At 43.5% G+C, this 22838-nt stretch overlaps 1 protein-coding gene across 4 annotated transcripts in view; it reads left to right on the plus strand.

Annotated features, from left to right (window-relative positions):
- The window catches only part of LOC109895561 (LARGE xylosyl- and glucuronyltransferase 2), a 149221-nt gene that overhangs the window by 45274 nt on the left and 81109 nt on the right, over positions 1-22838 (plus strand). For all 4 annotated transcript variants that reach the window (XM_031830568.1, XM_031830571.1, XM_031830570.1 and 1 more), the window contains exon 2: positions 15537-15644. The gene's annotated coding sequence lies outside the window, so the exon portion shown is untranslated. The remainder of the gene's footprint in view (positions 1-15536; positions 15645-22838) is intronic.

Consider the following 22838-nt stretch of genomic DNA (forward strand, 5'->3'; position numbering starts at 1 on the left):
AGATATACTGGTGTGCAAAAGAGCAGAAAAGTAAATAAATAAAAACAGTATGGGGATGAGGTAGGTGAATTGGGTGGGCTATTTACCGATGGACTATGTACAGCTGCAGCGATCGGTTAGCTGCTCAGATAGCAGATAGCAGTTCAGATGTGGGAGGGTTCACCGACACTGCTGATATAACCTAGAGGATTTAGGGAGAAGGGGGGGGGGGGGCAGGTGTAAAGTGAAGGAGAGAGACTGTTATTGTGAAAATCAGGTAGTTAAAGAGTGTTCAACAGGCATCTGTGTGTGTGGCCTCACCTGGTGTCCACACTAAGTGGCTGCAGAGTACTTTATACTGATAAACATGCACAGACACTCGTGGACAAACAATATAGCGTAGTTATAGAAATAATGAAGTGTCTTACTATTCTCCATGGTTGGTCCTTTTGCCTATTCTTTGAAGGTGGAAGGAGACACAGTAACACACCTGAGCCTGCTTACTGCACAACACAATCCATCAATCAGATTGATACACGAGTGTGTAGGTGTGGGTTATAGGGTGTCTAATTGTTCTATATTTTTCCAATATGGATGACTCTTGCCTCCCATGCTGCGATGTTGGCCCCCATCCTTGAAACATCCTGCAGAGCAGCAGACCTCTCTGGCACATGGTGGCAAGATGCGGATCCCCTCCAACCTTATGAATTTATTCAGGACACAGTTAGCTTTCACATGCCTGAATTCCCCTAGGAGGCAGTCCCAGATGGCCCTGGTCACCCAACCATGCAGTGCCCTACACAGTGACTATAGGCTATCGAATTGAAGGAATCTCCAGTTGCAAGGTATCTGTAGGAATATTGGAAGATAATTTTAATATTATCAGGTCATTGTGGATTACTGAAGTTGAATATCTCTTATAACAAATCATTATAACATTATAACAAATCATGATAACATTGGATAGATAGATGCATGCACACTCGTGCACATGTAGCATGTGACAACAGCATGATCATATCAAGAATAGCATCACAAATGAATACATAAGTACCGCTTGAAGCTTGATGATGAGTTGATCATTTGAATCAGTTGTGTAGTTCAAAAACAAAAATGTGCAACCCTTTGAGTCCCTAGGACTGAGAACCACTGCTCTTCATTGGGACCTCTTCATCTGCAGACAGACTTTCATAGCTCTCTGTATCCGAGGACAGAAGACATCACAAGAAACAGACTTCATTATACTCAAATTAGACAGCACTGAATATTATGTTACTATTATCTCTGTCCTCACTGCTAGGGACTGGAACTACACAAAAGTACCTGCCCTATCCAGATTAGCCTACTCTCTCACTTTGACAGTTGGGGCTGCTATCCTTTCACCCTTCTCCATGGCTGGTAGCTAGCTACCGACAAATGCACATATAGATAGCTAATATGAAGTTAGGTAGCTGGTGATATTGAATCGACTTAGCTAGCTAGCTGTACAGTATGTAGAGTTTGTTAGACAGCTAGCTAGCTACATTAGCAGCTCCTTTGAGTTAGCCTGCACTGTAGCTGGTGAGCTAATAATATATTTTTTATTTTTTTTACATTTTCAAAATGTATTTACTTACCTGAATAGGTTATCCCAGTCATGTGGACGATTGGAAACAAAGCAGCAAAGTTTTTTTTGTCACCAAAGCAGTTTAGAGCATATTACAGTGCCTTGCAAAAGTATTCATTCCCCTTGGCATTTTTCAAATTTTGTTGCATTACAACCTGGATTATAAATTTATTTGGATTTCATGTAACGGACATACACAAAATATTCCAAATTGGTGAAGTGAAATGAAAATAAAAAACTTAAATAAAGTCCACCTGTGTTTGCTATGAAGTTCCTAAATAAGATCTAGTGCAACCAATTACCTTTAGAAGTCACATAATTAGTTAAAGAGGGACCACATGTGTGCAACCTAAGTGTCACCAGATCTGTCACATGATCTCAGTATATATACACCTGTTCTGAAAGGCCCCAGAGTCTGCAACACCACTAAGCAAGGGACACCACCAAGCAAGTGGCACCATGAAGACCAAGGAGCTCTCCAAACAGGGCAGGGACAAAGTTGTGGAGAAGTACAGATCAGGATTGGGTTATAAAAGATTATCAGAAACGTTGAACATCCCACATAGCATCATTAAATCCATTATTAAAAAATGAAAAGAATATGGAACCACCTCAAACCTGCCAAGAGAGGGCTGCCCACCAAAACTCACGGACCAGGCAAGGAGGGCATTAATCAGAGAGGTAACAAAGAGACCAAAGACAACCCTGAAGGAGCTGCAAAGCTCTACAGAGGAGATTGGAGTATCTGTCCATAGAACCACTTTAAGCCGTACACTCCACGGAGCTGGGCTTTTTGGAAGATTGTCCAGAAAAAAGTCATTGCTTAAAGACAAAAATAAGCAACATGTTTGGTGTTCACCAAAAGGCATGTGGGAGACACACCAAACATATGGAAGAAGGTACTCTGGTCAGATGAGACTAAAATTGAGCTTTTTGGCCATCAAGGAAAATGCTATCTCTGCCTTAAACCCAACACCTCACATCACCCTGAGAACACCATCCCCACAGTGAAGCATGGTGGTGGCAGCATCATGCTGTGGGGATGTTTTCATTCGGCATGGACTGGGAAACTGGTCAGAATTAAAGGAATGATGGATGGCTTTAAATACAGGGAAATTCTTGAGGGAAACCCGTTTCAGTCTTCCAAAGATTTGAGACTGGGATGGAGGGTTCACGTTCCAGCGGGACAATGACCCTAAGCATATTGCTAAAGCAACACTCGAGTGGTTTAAGGGGAAACATTTAAATGTCTTGGAATGGCCTATTCAAAGCCCAGACCTCAATCCATTTGAGAATCTGTATACTAGCGGAACCCATCCAACTTGAAAGAGTTGGAGCAGTTATGCCTTGAAGAATGGGCAAAAGTCCCAGTGGCTAGATGTGCCAAGCTTATAGAGACATACCCCCAAGAGACTTGCAGCTGTAATTGCTGTAATCCGTACCTCTACAAAGTATTGACTTTGTCTTATTTCTTATTTGTTTCACAAGAAAAAATATTTTGAATCTTAAAAGTGGTAGGCATGTTGTGTAAATCAAATGATTCAACCCCCCCAAAAGTCCATTTTAATTCTAGGTTGTAAGGCAACAAAATAAGAAAGATCATACAAACTTACTATGCTGGATTCTGGATGCACAATCGAACGTGCTGCTAAATGCTGCCAGCACACCCACAACAAGCAAGCCACTCTGGGCTTCCAGAGCGGCACACAGCAATTTACCACATAATAATGTATCCAGGGAATTAGTCATGGATTTTGTTTTTAAACCTATTTTTAAAACCTGTTATGAAGTTGGTTTTGTAGCATAAAATGGTAATTTGATATTTTTTGACTGATGTTGTAATTGTCTGTTTTTTCGTATCTGCAAAGTAGTTAAAACGGCATCACTTCCACTTTAAACGTTAGGTCACCGGTTACTTTGTGTGCCAAATGTGATTATAGTTTTTTTCCGCAATAGGAGGTAATAGTTGTACATTTCAATTGGGAAATGCTTAATGGTTGTGTTTTTGGATTCTTATGATTGGGACCTTCTGGCATATTATGTATGAGTTTATGGACTGCTTATTGTTTGACATCATACTGTGTGTTACTGCTGTCTTTCCATCGGCCCTATGCGATGGTGTAGTGGTGCCTGGAGGTTCCCAAATGACCCGCCCAGCGAAGCAAAGGCACCCTGTGTGGAAAATCCTGTTTTCCAGTTGTTGTCCTGTTGTCCACCCAGGCCCTATCCATGTGTATGCCCCTGACGCAAACAGTGCATGATGACAATTGCGCAACACAAATAGCCTAGGACAGAAATGCTATTTATGAATGTATGTGTGTGGGGGGTTTTCATCTTCAACTGAAACGTCTTTCCTACCCTACCGGCTACCAATGTCTTTCTTCTGTGAACTGCTCCATGCCAAAACCAGTTCAGAGCTGCACAGTCTTGCTCCCTGGAGATTATATTCTGCTGGAACTAGGCTACGTGTGCGGCACACGTTTGAATATATTTCACATGCTTTGCCATTGTGTAGGCTACTTTGTTCATGATTGCTCTATTGTACTACATAATTGATAAGTTGTATACCTCCACTACACTACTTTGATACGCATCAGTAGGGATTCAGAAGTGAGTGTACACAATGCCCACTGAAAATAAAATGTGTATACCCTCCACTACACCACTGGCCTTTGTGTTTTACAAAAAGTCACACACTGAAGACCTATAGGTTCTCTACACTATGGACCTGTCACACACTGAAGACCTATAGGTTCACCACTGTACTAACCTGTCACATACTGAAGACCTATAGGTTCACCACTGTACTGACCTGTCACACACTGAAGACCTATAGGTTCACCACTGTACTAACCTGTCACACACTGAAGACCTATAGGTTCACCACTGTACTAACCTGTCACACACTGAAGGCCTATAGGTTCACCACTGTACTGACCTGTCACACACTGAAGACCTATTGGTTCACCACTGAAGACCGATAGGTTCACCACTGTACTAACCTGTCACACACTGAAGACCTATTGGTTCACCACTGAAGACCTATAGGTTCACCACAGTACTAACCTGTCACACACTGAAGACCTATAGGTTCTCCACTGTGCTAACCTGTCACACACTGAAGACCTATAGGTTCACCACAGTATTAACCTGTCACACACTGAAGACCTATAGGTTCTCTACTGTACTGACCTGTCACACTGAAGACCTACAGGTTCACCACTGTACTAACCTGTCACACACACTGAAGACATATACGTTCACCACTGTACTAACCTGTCACACACACTGAAGACCTATAGGTTCACCACTGTACTAACCTCTCACACACTGAAGACCTATAGGTTCACCACTGTACGGACCTGTCACACACTGAAGGCCTATAGGTTCACCACTGTACTAACCTGTCACACACTGAAGACCTATAGTTTCACCACTGTACTAACCTGTCACACACACTGAAGACCTATAGGTTCACCACTGTACAGACCTGTCACACACTGAATACCTATAGGTTCTCTACTGTATGGACCTGTCACACACTGAAGACCTATTGGTTCACCACTGAAGACCTATAGGTTCACCACTGAAGACCTATTGGTTCGCCACTGAAGACCTATAGGTTCACCACAGTACTAACCTGTCACACACTGAAGACCTATAGGTTCACCACTGTACTAACCTGTCACACACTGAAGACCTATAGGTTCTCCACTGTACTAACCTGTCACACTGAAGACCTATAGGTTCACCACTGTACTTCCCTGTCACACACTGAAGACCTATAGGTTCACCACTGTACTAACCTGTCACACACTGAAGGCCTATAGGTTCACCACTGTACTAACCTGTTACACACTGAAGGCCTATAGGTTCACCACTGTACTGACCTGTCACACACTGAAGGCCTATAGGTTCTCCACTGTTTGGACCTGCCACACACTGAAGGCCTATAGGTTCTCCACTGCGCAGACATGTCTATAATAGATAAGGCTCTTAAAATACTAATGTTTCAAGAAAGGACTGTATATATTTGGCCTGGCAAAGCAGTTTTATGCGCTGACAGAATGGAAGCTGATAATTATTTGTTTTTTACTCGGCTGGTGTCTGGTAAGTCCTCACTGTCTGAGACCTAGCAAAGACCAAGTACAAATGCATCCGACACCGATAGATTTGCACATTGGTGTTGGATACATTTGTACTCGGTCTTGACCGATTCTTGAGTACTACAAGTCTACAACACTGGGTTTAAGGATTCAAAACAGTTGTCTGAAAGTGTCTCAAAACATGACGATAGTACATCACATGTAGACAATGCTTTTAAACTTGGAATACTGGTGAAATGAAGCTTTGGGGCTCAGTTAGAAACAGGGGCGTGTATTCATTCATAGATGTCAAGGGAAGTCAGGCTTCCCCCAAAAAATGGTCCAATAACAAAAAATCAAAAAGTACATTTCCTCTCTGTGCTTCATTAATTTCCCTTCAATTTGCAAGATGCTGAATGTATCTCACTGGAGAAAGCACATGAGTGAGAGAAACAAGGCCACCCTGTCTCTATGTGAAGACCATCTACAGTGCATTCGGAAAGTATTCAGACCCCTTGACCTTTTCCACATTTTGTTATATTACAGCCTTATTCTAAAATGGATAAAATTGTTGTTTTCCCCATCACCAATCTACACACAATCTACACACTTTTTTGGGGGTAATTTTTGCAAATGTATAAAAAAATCTGAAATATCACATTTATGTAAGTATTCAGCGATTACAGCCTTGAATCATTTTGTGTATGACCTTATAAGCTTTGCAAATTAATTACTTAAAAATCATACAATGTGATTTTCGGGATTTTTGTTTTAGATTCCGTCTCTCACAGTTGAAGTGTACCTATGATAAAAAATTACAGACCTCTACATGCTTTGTAAGTAGGAAAACCTGCAAAATCGGCAGTGTATCAAATACTTGTTCTCCCCACTGTATCTAACTTAGACTACTCAAATAGAGAGGGATGCTATGTTAGCTAGCTGGCTATGACTATTCAACATTAGAACTTCCAAGTCCAGGTCATCTTTTGGTTTTATTAATTTATTGCCACGAGGCCCGCCAGTGTAACTGCTAAACTGCTTTCAGGTAGATGCAGGCAAGAGTGTGCAAGGCGGTATTGAATGGAGGTACCTCTGCACCGACCTGTACACCTACATTGTCAACTTTAATTCATAGCTAGGTTAGTATCATGTAGTAGTCTCAACCTATACATTTTTTTTATTTTTTATTTTACCTTTATTTAACCAGGCAAGTCAGTTAAGAACACATTCTTATTTTCAATGACTGCCTCAGGGGTTTGAACTCGCAACCTTCCGGTTACTAGTCCAACGCTCTAACCACTAGGCTACGCTGCCGCCCCAATGTTACATTGAGTTGGGTGAATGGAATATGACGTTCATCCAACATGCTGTAATAAAAATAAGGCCATGCTCAAAGAAATGATCATCCTCCCTCATCTTAAACAGCAACGACAGCCACTGGTGCAGCATCACCCAACCTCACCCCATCCCAATCACACCCCAAGATATTTGTCTGCCCCTCTTTCCCATAAGTGTGGAAAAGTCTGTTCACAACCAGGCTACTTGTGATTTCCTCCCTAATCTCTGTCTCTCCCTCTCCCTCCCTGTGATTCTTTTTGAACCCCAAATATGATCTGAATGCCATTTCTCCTAAAGTGGCATAAAGGATGGCAGCGTGGCTGAAGAGAGCAGCCACAGCTAAATTATTTTCTGACTACAGGGGCCAGGAAGGGGATGCCGAGGAAGGACAAAGTGACAAGCTAAATTGAGGCACAAGAAATAATTAAATATTTCAGGAAGGTCAGGGGGAGCAGCTGCTTTCTCCATGGGATTGGGAGTGTGTGTGTGTGTGTGTGTGTGTGTGTGGATGTGATGACAGGTTTTATGTTTGGTTGTTCCTATAGTTCCATTCGGACTGACATTCTGTGCAGAGAGCAACACAGAGGAGAACATAGGCAGGGTGACACATGAAGGGAGGCAGGGTAAGATTGAGAGGCAGAGTGAGAGAGGGGCAGGACGATAGGGGAGGAGAGACAGAGGATGGAATGGAGAGGCAAGGTAAGGCTGAAGACTTAAAGACCTGAACTTTCATCTCTCTCCTCTCTTTGCCTCTCTCTTTCTCTATTCAATTCAATTCAATTCAAAGGGCTTTACTGGCATGGGAAACGCATGTTTACTTTGCCAAAGCAAATGAAATAGATAATAAACAAAAGGGAATTAAACAATAAACAATAGTGGTGCGGTAGGTAGCCTAGTGGTTAGAGCGTTGGGCCCGTAACCAACGCTAGTTCGAATCCCTGAGATGGTAGGTAAAAATCTGTCGTTCTGCCCCTGAACAAGGCAGTTAACCCACTGTCCCTAGGCCATCATTATAAAAAAGAATTTGATCTTGACTGACTTGCCTAGTTAAATAAACGTAAAAAAATGTACAGTATGTACATTACACCCACAAACATTCCATAGGAATACTTTTCAAATGTCATATTATAGCTAAATGCAGTGATGTAACGATGTGCAAATAGTTAAAGTACAAAAGGGAAAATAAATAAACATACATATGGGTTGTATTTACGATTGTGTTTGTTCTTCACTGGTCACCCTTTTCTTGTGGCAAAAGGTCACAAATCTTGCTTTTGTGATGGCACAATGTGGTATGTCACCCAATATATATGGGACTTCATCAGAATTGGATTTGTTTTCAAATTATGTGTGTAATCTGAAATAAATTATGTCTCTCTAATATGGTCATACATTTGACAGGAGGTTAGGAAGTGCAGCTCAGTTTCCACCTCATTTTGTGGGCAGTGTGCACATACTGTAGCCTGTCTTCTCTTGAGAGCCAGGTCTGCCTATGGCAGCCTCTCTCAATAGCAAGGCTATGCTCATTGACTCTTTACATAGTCAAAGATTTCCTTCATTTTGGGTCAGCCACAGTGGTCAGGTGCCTCTGTTTAGGTCAAAATAGCATTCTAGTTTGCTCTGTTTAATTTTTTAAAATTTTATTTCCAATGTAAAATAATGATATTTTTGTTTTCTCATGATTTGATTGGGTCTAATTGTGTTGCTGACCTGGGGCTCTGTGGGGTCTGTTCATGTTTATGAACCGAGCCCCATAACCGGCTCTCTCTGGGCAGTGTTAATAGTGATGATGTGATTGGTTTCATAAGCACTTCAACCTGGTCTAAAATACTTGCATGCATGTGTGGGTATAAAGGGGTCTGAGTCATAGCGATAGTGTGTGGTATGTACACCCCTCCACTTCTACGCTTCTCTGCCTCTGTTCCTTCTATACCCACTGTGTACGTGGTCCGTATTTATATGGCTGTAGCGTGACTGGGGTATGTTGTGGGTGTCTGGTTTCGCAGTGAACAGATAAGGCTTCTCACCCACTTCTAACCAGACTATAAGTTACCTGTGTTCCTTGGTTATTACATTAGAGCGACGAGACAGATATTTCACCGGGTGGTAGTGAGAGGAAGCCCAGTGGCCGTTAGTGGAGAAGATGGAGAGAGGGGGATTTTGTCTGACATTCTGAAAATGTTCTCATCAATGTTTATTATTATTCATTTTATTTTTTAACCTTTGTTTAACTAGGCAAGTCAGTTATGTCATGACTCTCCTGTGACGATCTGAAGGATCAGGTTACAGCGTGTCCGCTCTACAGCGTGCTCTCTCTCGTAGAGGGGGAGAGCGGGAAGTCTGCCGTTTTATGACGGCCATTAAATAGGCTGCATCTATGCTCTGTAGTGTTTGAGATTGGAATGTAAAACTGTGGAACACCAAGAGAACCTTGCACATCAAAAGTTGCAATATTTAAACCGTATTTATATTTTTGAGAATGGGAGTGGTCCGTGGACACTTATGGAACAATCCTGTCAAAGTTGTTTCATTTGGTGACCTCATGAAAGGCAGGAGACCCATATTACTGTATCTCTGTTTCTTTGTGTACACTTTTAAATATCAGATTTACATCTAGATGTTGTATAAAATGAATGAGTAAATATGAAACTATTTGTGAAAAGATGTAATGTGATGTTAGACTTCTAAATGAGTGTATGTATTCTTATATAAAACTAGTCAGTGGCCACGCCCCCGTGAGGCCATGGAATCGGCCATTTTACCAAACTGCTTCCTACAAAATGTACATTAGGTCAGAGAACGCAAGGACAGGGTCCCCACATTGGAATGGATACAATTCTATAGGCCATTAGGCCAGAAAATATGGAGCTGACGCTACATGTTGAAGTGGTTAATAACACAACTCTATAGGCCCAGGAGACCAGAGGGTGTGTAGTGTTGACTACACGGCTGGAAATGGTTCAACTCTGAGACTATCGATGACTACAGAATAAGATCAAACCATAAAATTATAATTACTGGTCTGCAGCTGGAAATTACGTAAGTCTAGTACGAGAACACCGTCAACCACGGGAAGCATCTATTCTATGCAATGACCATCTGTACGCCTGATGTATCCATTACGACAGACACTATTCAGAATTGCTGAGAAAGCGACAACTACAAAAGACATTGACTCTCTGATGAACTGACTCTCCAGCAGACAGACCGGCGATTCCAACAGAGAAGACAACATACGGGCGTAAATATATACATTGCAATTATTTTCGAATGAGCGGCCGTTCATGTGCAAATGATTAGCATTTCAATGAATATAATTATCAACTGTATGTAGTGAATCCATTTTGTCTTTCCTGCTTTTTATCTGTCCCCACCCCTTTCCATTGTCTACCAAGCCATCATACCGGTATAGCCCACTAGTGACGTATCAATGTATTGTGTTAGTAACCAATAACTATATTGTTTGTTTATGTATTTCTGTGATTTGATTAGTTAGTTCGTAAATAAATAATTAAGCCAATTTGTATATCGCTGACTCATTATGGAAACTAGGGTTTTTGCAGATATCCAAGGGTTTGCGACGTTCAGTAATGAGAACTGATGAGAACTGATGAGAAATGATGATACATTAATACAAGACTGTACTCGATAAGATGAAAATATCTGAAGAGTCGATTCGGGAAAAAGAGACTATAAACATTTTCCCGTGGTTCCCCGACTTCCTAGTTAATCAAAGTTTACATGATTAGTTTAATCACATAATAATAATTACACATAGAGAATTGATTTGATAAAAAATAGTCTTCACATTCAATGATAGTCACAGACTCGACAGTTAAGAACAAATTCTTATTTACAATGACGGCCTAATGGGGAACTGCCTTATTCAGAACAGATTTTTACCTTGTCAGTGCAGGGATTTGATCCAGCAACCTTTTGGTTACTGGCCCAGTGCTCTAACCACTAGGCTACCTGCCACACCAATCAATGAAACATTTGATCTTAATACAGTTTTATGTTCCCAAAACTAGAATCTCTTTACCCTGTGTTTTTTACCCTTAACCTAAGTTTTTTTTTTATTGCGTTGTTTAGAATGAGTGCAAAGGCGAATTGAGTTATTGCACACTCGCACTTCAGAGTAGGCGTTCCCTAACGGGAATATGCAAATGTTTGCTCGAATGCGCCAATAGGATCTCGCTAGCTAGTGCTTGGTGATGCCCACCTCCTTGCTTGTTCTGCCCACTATGACTCATTTGTTCCCATTTGAAACGATGTGCTGTGGTCTATCTTGGTTAAGTTATAAAGAATCTTTGCCTTGTTACAGGGGAGGGCCTCCAGAGAACAGACAAACTCACTCACTCGCTGGTGGAGGTGAAAGGAAGCTTAATTAGAAGCCAGTTCAACTATCTTAAAGTAAATTGCTTGTGCTGGGACACACACTAAAAAGATCAAAGAAAGAAAGGGGGAAACAGAATTTATTTTTTTATTTTATTTTTTTATTTCACCTTTATTTAACCAGGTAGGCTAGTTGAGAACAAGTTCTCATTTGCAACTGCGACCTGGCCAAGATAAAGCATAGCAGTGTGAGCATACAACAAAGAGTTACACATGGAGTAAACAATTAACAAGTCAATAACACAGTAGAAAACGAAGGGGGGGTCTATATACAATGTGTGCAAAAGGCATGAGGAGGTAGGCAAATAATTACAATTTTGCAGATTAACACTGGAGTGATAAAAGATCAGATGGTCATGTACAGGTAGAGATATTGGTGTGCAGAAGAGCAGAAAAGTAAATAAATAAAAACAGTACGGGGATGAGGTAGGTGAAAAGGGTGGGCTATTTACCAATAGACTATGTACAGCTGCAGCGATCGGTTAGCTGCTCAGATAGCTGATGTTTGAAGTTGGTGAGGGAGATGAAAGTCTCCAACTTCAGCGATTTTTGCAATTCGTTCCAGTCACAGGCAGCAGAGTACTGGAACGAAAGGCGGCCAAATGAGGTGTTGATAATGATAATGATAGGGAGAGGGAGAAGGAAACATGGCAGATGGGCAGCAGGTAGCCTAGCGATTTAAAGCGTTGAGCCAGTAACTGCAAGGTTATGCTGAAAAATCTGTCAGTGCCCTTGAACAATGCACTAGAACCCTAATCGCTCCAGGGTCGCCATTGATAATGGCAGACCCTGTGAACCCACTCTCCCAGGGTCTCCGGGGGAGTTGGGATGTGCAAAAAAACACATTTCCAATTCACACATGCATATAATACACACACTTGTACAATAATATATAATAATATATATAGTATAATACACACACTTGTACACTTGAAATAGGACAAATATAAGCACCCACACACGCACTATCAATGTTATCCATAAATAATGCAGACTGTATTTTGACGACGCTCCTAAATTCAGCGCCCCGAGCAGACTGTGTGTGGACGAGTCAGAGCCCGTCAGGCTATATTTGTTTCTTTGTGTCTGTTTTGTCTCTGTATATTCTATGCCTGCCTGTGTGTGTGCTTCTTTGAGTGTTTGTTTGTGTGTGTGTGAGTGCGTGAGATTGCTGTCTTTGAAGACATTTTAGCCTAATGCAATTGCATCTCAGTGGAGGGAGGGGGTGACTTCAAGCTAATTCTCTGGTAAATGTCAAACCCAGGTGCTTTGAATACATGTTTACATCATAGAGTGTTTGCGTGTGTGCACATGTGGTTAACATTGCTGTGTAACCAACAGGAACTCCCCTTTGAAATGTTATGGACAAACAGTTAACATTTAACTGTTAAGTTTAGGCATTCATTCCAGCGGGTTAGGGCTAAGGTTTTGGGATAGGATTAACACACACACACACTGGAAGCACAAGGTGCTGGGATTCAGTTAGGTTGTGTGTGTGTGTGTGTGTGTGTGTGTGTGTGAACCCTCCCCTTTTAACACACTCTGATACCTTGACTGTTAGTTTGGTGAAAATCTGACCTATTATCGCCATAGACATCACACGCCAGTGTGTGTGTTTGTATATGCGTGTGTCTGTTTGTGCAGGTGTACTTGCGCTTGTGTGTGTCCCCTAGCCTTTTGTCTGCTGCTGTTCCCTTAGGGGTGCGCTCAGAGGCTAGCATTGATTCACACTTGACACCACATCCAGCTGCATCCACAGAGAGTGGGGTGGATCGGTGACAATGTGTTGAATGCAGTTGTAGTTCTATAGGGTTGCTAAATTGGACCGAGCTCATTCTAAAAATCCTCTTCAACTTCATCCAGGTATTCAACAATCTCCCAGAATAGCTTTACTGCTCAACATGTGGTGGAGCCCTATTCTGGGAAGCCCAATGTAGCAACCCTAGATTGCTAGCACACTGGTGTGGTCGTTGTTGCGTCGCTAACTGCATTGACAGTGGGAGATGTGCTGTGGTGTGTGCTAAGCTAAAGAGGTGGCTGTGGGAAATTGCTACTGTTGCGCTGTATGCTAAGCTAATGTAGCACTATGCTACTTTGGGGAACATGGGTGTAATGGAGTAGAGAGAGATTACTGTTCTACATTAGCTTCATTATCTCTGTGGTCGTTCCTGAAGAGACAACAATTTCGCGTTAGCTTTAAATGGGATTGTTCTTAAGGTGTGTGTGTGTGTGTGTGTGTGTGTGTTTTGGCTAGTCATGCACAGGATTTTTTGAGGGATACAGACACACTCTTAACACACACAATTGGTCTACACACCAAACTCACTCACCAAACTCACTCACTGCTCACTGCTCTCAAACTTGGCCAAACTATAAATCTCAATTTGAGAGGTTTTATTCTGGATTTGTATATTGGAAACTTAAAAGAAAATGTATCCTTATCTTTGGCCTGTTAACTTATCGTGACTACATCCAAGCTCTCTTGCGCACAAGGAAGTAATGTCATTCGAAACAGCAATGTCAGTTTTTCAGTGTTTGCTGCTAGCAGTAAGAAGTCATCTTTTTAAATCACCTTGTTGGAGCCACTGCTCTCCCTCTCCCATTCTCTCTTCTCTCTTTCCCACTTCTTACTCTTCTTTATCTCTCTGCCCCTGTCTTCCCCTTGTTCTCTCTCTCTTTTTCTCCCTCTCTCTCTCTTTTCTCTGATTCTTGCCTCTAATTAACTTGTGGCCGTATGTACAGCCAAGACCCTGCTTGATTGATGATGAGTCAGAGTATCAGACTTGAATGATTGGACCGCTTGATTAGAGGGCAGTGCTGTCTCTACTATCTCCCTGAGTGTGTTATCTGTGTAATATGTCAAGAGACACTGGTCTTCCCTCCCTACCTATGCCCATCTCTCCCTTCACCCCTCCCTCCCCTCCGCTTCTTTCATCTCACTTCACCCCTACTCTCCCCCAGACAGTGTGGCTCTGTTTGGGTTATAGTAGGTTTTCCTCCCATTCCCCCTGGTCGTATAGAGCTTTACAGCAGCATTTCCATTATGGGCCAATCTGCCCCAGTCATGTCACCATCAGTGGGCTGTTACCACACCAGGCTGCTGTTAACAGGCAAACAATGGCAACACATCAGCTATTAACAGTCAACAGGAGGAGAAGAATAGACAGAGACCTCATGTGGATCTGTGTGTGTGTGTGTGTGTGTTTGATTGCGTGCGTGCGTGAGTGTGCGTGTGTGTAGCTCTGGGTGTACCTTTAATGCTTCAGGCCCCTGCTGTCAGTGTCTAGTATGGAGACAGTTGTGTAGGTGAGTATGTGTCTACTCCGAGTGCAGCAGGCCCCGGGGCCCAAAGGCAACCATTTCTGGAGCTTTTGACAGAGGTCACGTCCTCTGTTCTCTCTAAGAAGGAGATGGCCATCTGGAAACACAGCAAGGAGGAGAGAAGGATGGGCAAAGGACATAATACATTTATTCTGTTACTTACTCTCTTTGCTCTCGCTTCCATCTTAAAATACCCCCACTCTTTTCAGCCTCCCTCAGTCTCTTATAATGTAGTTCCATGTGACTTAGACACTCTCAAACTCTGTAATGAGCTCTCATTCACTGTATGTCTGGGCAACATATTTATTTTTTATTTATTTAACCTTTTATTTAACTAGGCACGTCAATTAAGAAATAAATCTTATTTACCATGATGGCCTACTCCGGCCAATCCCTAACCCGGACAACGCTGGGCCAGACGACGCTGTGCGCCGCCCTATGGGACTCCCAATCATGGCCGCTTGTGATACAGCCTGGAATGGAACCAGGGTCTGTAGTGACACCTCTAGCACTGAGATGCAGTGCCTTAGACCGCTGCACCACTCGGGAGCCCAGGTGATAGAGAGGCTACAGAAAGGGAAGCTTTTGCGAAAAGATAGGCGTTCTCTGGCACACTTGCACACACTTGAAAGCGCTGTAAAAAAAAAAGATATACAATATAACAAATACTAGGATTGATTGATTAAACAAACTCCTGTTGTTGTTGGTACTTTTAATCGACTTCTGTGCTACTTGTCGTCCAAATCCCCGAGCATGATTTTATGTTATTTATCTTTAGCTGTAATGCTCACTGTTTCCCTGTTTCTTTCCAGGTTCAAAGAGGGAGGAGCTCCCTCTTGTATTTCCAGGCTGACCCGTGAGGTGTCTTGGTATTGAGGAGTTGCTTTTCCCATTAAACGGAATTTCAGAGAGCGAACCTGGTGAGTAACCAATGGGAATTCTGGAAGGGCGTGTGCCTGTGTGTGTGCGTGTGAATGTGCGTTTCAAACTGTAGCCTGCGAGTCTTCGTATGTTGTGGTTCAATCAGCTTCTGTGCAGCAGCGCTAGACGGGTTCTTTCTGCTGAAATCTGTGTTATCCCCTGTCTGTCACCTGAGATTTGCTATGCAGTCCAATCAGTTTCCTTGGTCTCCTGATTTTGTGTGAGGATAATGTTTCATACACTGATCTTTACAGGAAACCTATTGATCGTAACAGTTTGTTGAGGGCTTCCCTTGAAAAACAGTTTTCCCTACAGCCAATTCTGTCAAATCAAAAGAATTTGCAAAAAACAATCAGATTCCGACAGAAATATGCCTGAGACGCAAAGAAAATTCAAGGGTACAAAAATGGTCCGATTAATACTGCCATTGAGAAAATTCAAAACAAATCCAGACAAATCTCTTTCAAGGACAGTCTAGCAAAAATAATCATTATTGTGTTCTAAGTACCCGCTATTCAAAGGGCTCTGAACAAATTAAGGGAATTGTTCACAAACATTGGCCAATTCTAAGATTCGATGACAGTATCGGTAATGTGTTTACGGACCCTTCCTTGGTTGTATTCTCGCGGGGCAATCTCAGAGATCAATTGGTAAACTCTGATTTCCCCCCCAAAAAAATATCCCTGCACAACTTTTATTTGCGCCTCTACCGGATGGAAACGTGTAATGGCTGCGTTCCAATGCAAGGGAACTTACAAATGTAGATCATTCGAACACTCCCAAATAGGAAAACAGATCCCAATCAAAGGTGTTATCACGTGCTCCACTAAGGCAGTTATTTGTCTTATAACTTGTCCTTGTGGTGTAAATGATGTGGGTAAAAAGAAGCGCGAATTAAAAGTGCAAATCCCAGAGCAACATATTTATCCCGAATCTTTAATTTAAAGACCCTTGCTGCCTTCGGTCTCAACTTTGACTTTGCTCTGAAGCCATTCTTGTGATTGTTGTGATTTTGCTATTGTAAATGTTTGTAGGCTTATGTAGCCAAATTGTACCTATGATCTTATGCTATCATTCATGGTTTTTGTATATTTTTACGTCTAAGAATGAACCAATGATATCAGGCCACACCCGGCCATGATTGCAGACACCCGTGTGTGTCCTTTGACACTATATAAACTAGTGACCGGCAGTGTTTGTCATTATGCCCTGATGAAGGCAGCTTGTCTGTCGAAAATGTTGGATATTCGGTTATTAAATGATTGCATCTGAGCTCCTTTTCTTTTTCTAGTGTTCTACTCCGCTAGCCAGCACCTCGTCTAAACAGGTGTTCTACTCCGCTAGCCAGCACCTCATCTAAACAGGTCTTCTACTCTGCTAGCCAGCACCTCGTCTAAACAGGTGTTCTACTCCGCTAGCCAGCACCTCGTCTAAACAGGTGTTCTACTCCGCTAGCCAGCACCTCTTCTAAACAGGTGTTCTACTCCGCTAGCCAGCACCTCGTCTAAACAGGTGTTCTACTCCGCTAGCCAGCACCTCGTCTAAACAGGTGTTCTACTCCGCTAGCCAGCACCTCGTCCAAACAGGTGTTCTACTCCGCTAGCCAGCACCTCGTCTAAACAGGTGTTCTACTCCGCTAGCCAGCACCTCGTCTAAACAGGTGTTCTACTCCGCTAGCCAGCACCTCGTCTAAACAGTTGTTCTACTCCGCTAGCCAGCACCTCGTCTAAACAGTTGTTCTACTCCGCTAGCCAGCACCTCGTCTAAACAGTTGTTCTACTCCGCTAGCCAGCACCTCGTCTAAACAGTTGTTCTACTCCGCTAGCCAGCACCTAGTCTAAACAGGTGTTCTACTCCGCTAGCCAGCACCTCGTCTAAACAGGTGTTCTACTCCACTAGCCAGCACCTCGTCTAAACAGTTGTTCTACTCCGCTAGCCAGCACCTCGTCTAAACAGGTGTTCTACTCCGCTAGCCAGCACCTCGTCTAAACAGGTGTTCTACTCCGCTAGCCAGCACCTCGTCTAAACAGGTGTTCTACTCCGCTAGCCAGCACCTCGTCTAAACAGGTGTTCTACTCCGCTAGCCAGCACCTCGTCCAAACAGGTGTTCTACTCCGCTAGCCAGCACCTCGTCCAGACAGGTGTTCTACTCCGCTAGCCAGCACCTCGTCTAAACAGGTGTTCTACTCCGCTAGCCAGCACCTCGTCTAAACAGGTGTTCTACTCCGCTAGCCAGCACCTCGTCTAAACAGTTGTTCTACTCCGCTAGCCAGCACCTCGTCTAAACAGTTGTTCTACTCCGCTAGCCAGCACCTAGTCTAAACAGGTGTTCTACTCCGCTAGCCAGCACCTCGTCTAAACAGGTGTTCTACTCCACTAGCCAGCACCTCGTCTAAACAGTTGTTCTACTCCGCTAGCCAGCACCTCGTCTAAACAGGTGTGCGCTTCTTTCGCCTCCAGGTCCCCTATCTGTCAGGCCTCCATTGCTTTGATCCAAGCACACTTAACATGGTTTGGCTTTATATTTGTCCTCATTAAACATTTAAAACACAATCTATATTCACAGCTGGATGTGGTGATGTGTGGGTAACTTTGTTTGTGTGTGTGTGTGTGTGTGTGTGTGTGTGTGTGTGTGTGTGTGTGTGTGTGTGTGTGTGTGTGTGTGTGTGTGTGTGTGTGTGTGTGTGTGTGTGTGTGTGTGTGTGAGAGTGTGTGTGTGTGAGAGTGTGTGTGTGAGTGAGTGAGTGAGTGATGAAGTCCCCGCAGTTATATCCAGGGGACAGGTGCATTTAGGGTCATGAAATATTGTGTGGATGAAGGGCGGGTTGAATAAAGAGAGAACAATAAATGTATCATTCATGTGCAATTTATATTTATAGGCTATATTGAGGCTTTTCTTTCATTATTTTGGGCTATCTGGCATCATTAGTGCGTAAGCTTTAGGGCCTCCTTAACAGCTTCTACCCCCAAGCCATAAGACTGCTAATCAAATGGCAACTCGGACTATTTACGTTGCCCCACCCCTTGGTTTTTACACTGCTGCTACTCGCTGTTTATTATGTATGCATAGTCACTTTACCCCTATCTACCCCCACACATTGACTCGGTACTGGTGCCAATTTTATTTTATTTTACTTTCGTTTCAATTGTATTTGTCACGTCCTCTGCATCCATTTTGCTGTCATGTGTTACGGTGTTCAGAGTTTGATATAACCAATGTATTGATGTGATTATGACATGCTATATGTCAGCCCCTATTGTGCCCTATTTTGGACTGGATTAGTTTTACTGGGGGAGGTTGGGTAATGTAATTATATGCACGAGCACAAAACAGAATTTTAGTCCCGTCTGAATCTGCCATGGCAGTCATTTTTACATGGCAGGAGAGTAACAATTCCAGCCAGAATAACCTACTGTTTTTTGGCTATCTACTAGTCCCGTGCGAATCGACGTCCCTGTGTATTGAGAGAAATGTCTGAGTTTGACAGGTGTTGATTGCGGTTTGCTGCGCATAAGTTACAGTCTATATGAATGGCCTACATTTGGCCTATCAACTTTCACAGTGAATGCTTTTGTTAATATGTTTTGTGCGTATGAATTGAATATTGCCAAATGCATCAGTACAAATATATATTTAGGCTGTTTAATGCAACCCTTGATGTCAATAGATCGCAAAGCAGCATTCAACTGACCTAAACATGTGGAAATGATCATTTAACTTTCTCGACCATAGCCTTTAAACAGTGTTTAATTCACATCTGAAGGCTGGGGGCATTTAGGACATACAGCGGATCACTAAAATATCCTAATGATTATGATCACACTCCCTCAATGAAATATTATGGCGACACTATAGCAAAAATGTTTTTCTATGTGGCCCTATCACTTGAACATGTTGAAATACTGTATCTTCGTGCCTAGAATAAAAACCTCCAGGCTTCCGTCACAATTTATATAAAAAATATAAAAAGATTCACGGGGCAGTTTGGAATAAACTAATCCCGTCCGAATCGTCCTCAGGAATAATGGACATTCTGGAGTAATAATTACATAGTCAACATTCTCTAGTAATACTAGTCCCGTGTGAATAGGTATTTGGTCACGTGCAGTGCAATGCATACATGTGGCAAGTAAAGGGAGCAAGTGTTGAGGGAATAGGGAATGTTTTTCCTAAACAAATGAGGGCTTTCAGTGACAGAACTTTTCAGTCAGAAATGGCTGTGCTTATGTTGCAGCTTCAGCAACACGGACAGCGCAATAAAGACTGATGTTCTGTGGTGGTCGTTGCAGCAGGGAGGAGAGGGAGACACAGTTACTCGCTGTCTTTATTTTTTAATAACACAGTGCAGCAAGTCTGAACCTGGCCCGGCACAATCAAATCAATTGCTGTTCGGACTCCCCCAAGCAATTTGTCTGTCTTAACTATTTAATCAAAGAGTGTGCTTAAAGCATCAGACCAGCTCAGTGAATATGGTTGATTCGATTAAAACACATAGGATGTGTCAATATATGGAAAAATCGCATTTTAAAATGTTGACTCATTAATTGGTCGAAGGAACAGACGACTCTTGGTCGACTAAGATATATTTTAGTCGGGGAGAACCCTAGTGAGCATGCATATGTGGGTGGGTGCATGTGTTCATCCTTTGTTCAACACACTCTCTCCCGGCCGTGCTGTGTGACAGGCTAAATCCTGTGAGACTCATATAAGGTCTCTGACAGGGCATTGGATCATAATGAAATTGAACTCTAGGTGTAAAAGTTCACACTGATATGTGGGTGGTGGGGATTTGATGTGGTTCACAGGCTCTCAACTCTACTAAACACACACACACACACACACACACACACACACACACACACACACACACACACACACACACACACACACGCACAGCATCCCACTGGTCCTCTCCTCACAGGAGCCAGACACATCATTGCAGAGCTGACCGGTTAGGCACAATACCTCTCTCGCCCTGACCCCTACCTCTTGACCTCAGACCCCTGACCAGTGAAAGTGGAAGGCGCTTATTGTCTTTACCACTGCCTGTTTGGCTCTCCCACAGGGCTTAGAGGGTCAGGTGGTGTTCTGACTAAACACTTTGCACACAGGGGAGGGTAGAGTATCTCACAATATATCAGAGCCTGCTGTGCTGTGTGCTTATGGTCAGTGCCATGCAGTGGGGGTTGTGTATAGGCCTCACTCAATCTAAACAAACAGTTAGCATTTATCCCTGTCAATAACTACTGGTGGACTCACACACAGGACAATTTAAAACTTCCACCCCACTGCCTCCCATCTCCATCCCTATAACACCCCTGCCCCCCACCATCCCTAAAACATATACACCGAGTGCAGAAGACATTAGGAACACCTGCTCTTTCCACAATATAGACTGACCAGGTGAATGGTAGAAGGTGCCAGGGGCACCGGTTTGAGAGTGTCAAGAACTGTAACGCTGCTGGGTTTTTCACGCTCGACAGTTTCCCAGTTTCCCACTCGGTGTATATGTTTTAGGGATGGTGGGGGGCAGGGGTGTCGTCTCGGGAGAGGCAAAGGTTGAGAGCTGTGCATCCTACGAAACACTACCCAGCAAAGCCGCACTGTTTCTTGACACAATGCTCACATAACCCAGTCACACCATGTGTCAGAGGAAACACCGTACACCTGGCGATCGTGTCAGCATGCATGTGCCCGGCCCGCCACAGGAGTCGCTAGAGTGTGATGGGACAAGGAAATCCCGGCCGACCAAACCCTCCCTTAACCTGGATGACGCTGGGCCAATTGCGCGCCACCCCATGGCTCTCTCGGTCACGGCAGAGCCTAGACTCGAACCAGGATCTCTAATGGCACTGTAATGCAGTGCCTTAGACCACTGCACCACTCAGGAGGCCACTAACCTTTATTGTTTGAAGAACTTAGGAAAGAGATCAGTGTGTTTTTTTTTCACTATGTAATCATGGAATTGGGTTGTTCAATGACACATTTATTTGTTTAAAATCTATCATATTTTATGGTTTCATTTCAGAGAGACAAATAATCATGTTTTAAAAAACATGCTATATATCCACCTCACTCTCAAGAAATAAGTGGTACTGCTATCTTTTACAGAGTGAAATGTAACAAATAACGACATTTTTAATAAAGAACTGTACAAATGATACAATTGTGACATCAAGGTGCATTTATTTTTAGAAAAAATAGTTACACTAATTTGAGATCTGTATGTATAACATTTACATTTGACATTGTAGTGATTTTGTCACACCCTGATCTGTTTCACCTGTCCTTGTGATTGTCTCCACTACCCCTCCAGGTGTCTCCCATCGTCCCCATTATCCCCTGTGTATTTATACCTTTGTTCGTTGTTTGTCCGTTGCCACTTCATCTTGTTTGTCAAGTCAACCAGCGTCGTTGTTCTCGGCTCCTGCTTTTCCCAGTCTCTCCTTTTTCCTCACCCTCCTGGTTTTGACCCTTGCCTGTTCTAACTCTGAGCCCGCCTGCCCCTGACACTGAGCCCGCCTGCCCCTGACACTGAGCCCGCCTGCCCCTGACACTGAGCTCGCCTGCCCCTGACACTGAGCCCGCCTACCCCTGACACTGAGCCCGCCTGCCCCTGACACTGAGCCCGCCTGCCCCTGACACTGAGCCCGCCTGCCCCTGACACTGAGCCCGCCTGCCCCTGACACTGAGCCCGCCTGCCCCTGACACTGAGCCCGCCTGCCCCTGACACTGAGCCCGCCTGCCCCTGACACTGAGCCCACCTGCCCCTGACACTGAGCCCGCCTGCCCCTGTCACTGAGCCCGCCTGCCCCTGACACTGAGCCCGCCTGCCCCTGACACTGAGCCCGCCTGTCCCCTGACACTGAGCCTGCCTGCCGACCTGTACCTTTGCCCCACCTCTGGATTATTGACCACTACCTGCCCTAACCACGAGCCTGCCTGCCGTCCGGTACCGTTGCCCCTCCTCTGGTTTACTGACCCCTGCCTGCCTTGACCTGTCTATTGCCTGCCCCCTGTTGGAATATTAAACCATTGTCAATTTGATGTGTCTGCGTCTGGGTCTTACCTTGAATTCTTGATACATTTAGCAGATGTTTTTAGCCAGAGCAACTTCCAGTTGCATTCATCTTAAGATAGCTAGGTGAGACAACCACATGTCACAGTCAAACATACAGGATCCGAACATCCC

The sequence above is a fragment of the Oncorhynchus kisutch genome, linkage group LG8 (genome assembly GCF_002021735.2).
Source record: "Oncorhynchus kisutch isolate 150728-3 linkage group LG8, Okis_V2, whole genome shotgun sequence".
NCBI lineage: Eukaryota > Metazoa > Chordata > Actinopteri > Salmoniformes > Salmonidae > Oncorhynchus > Oncorhynchus kisutch.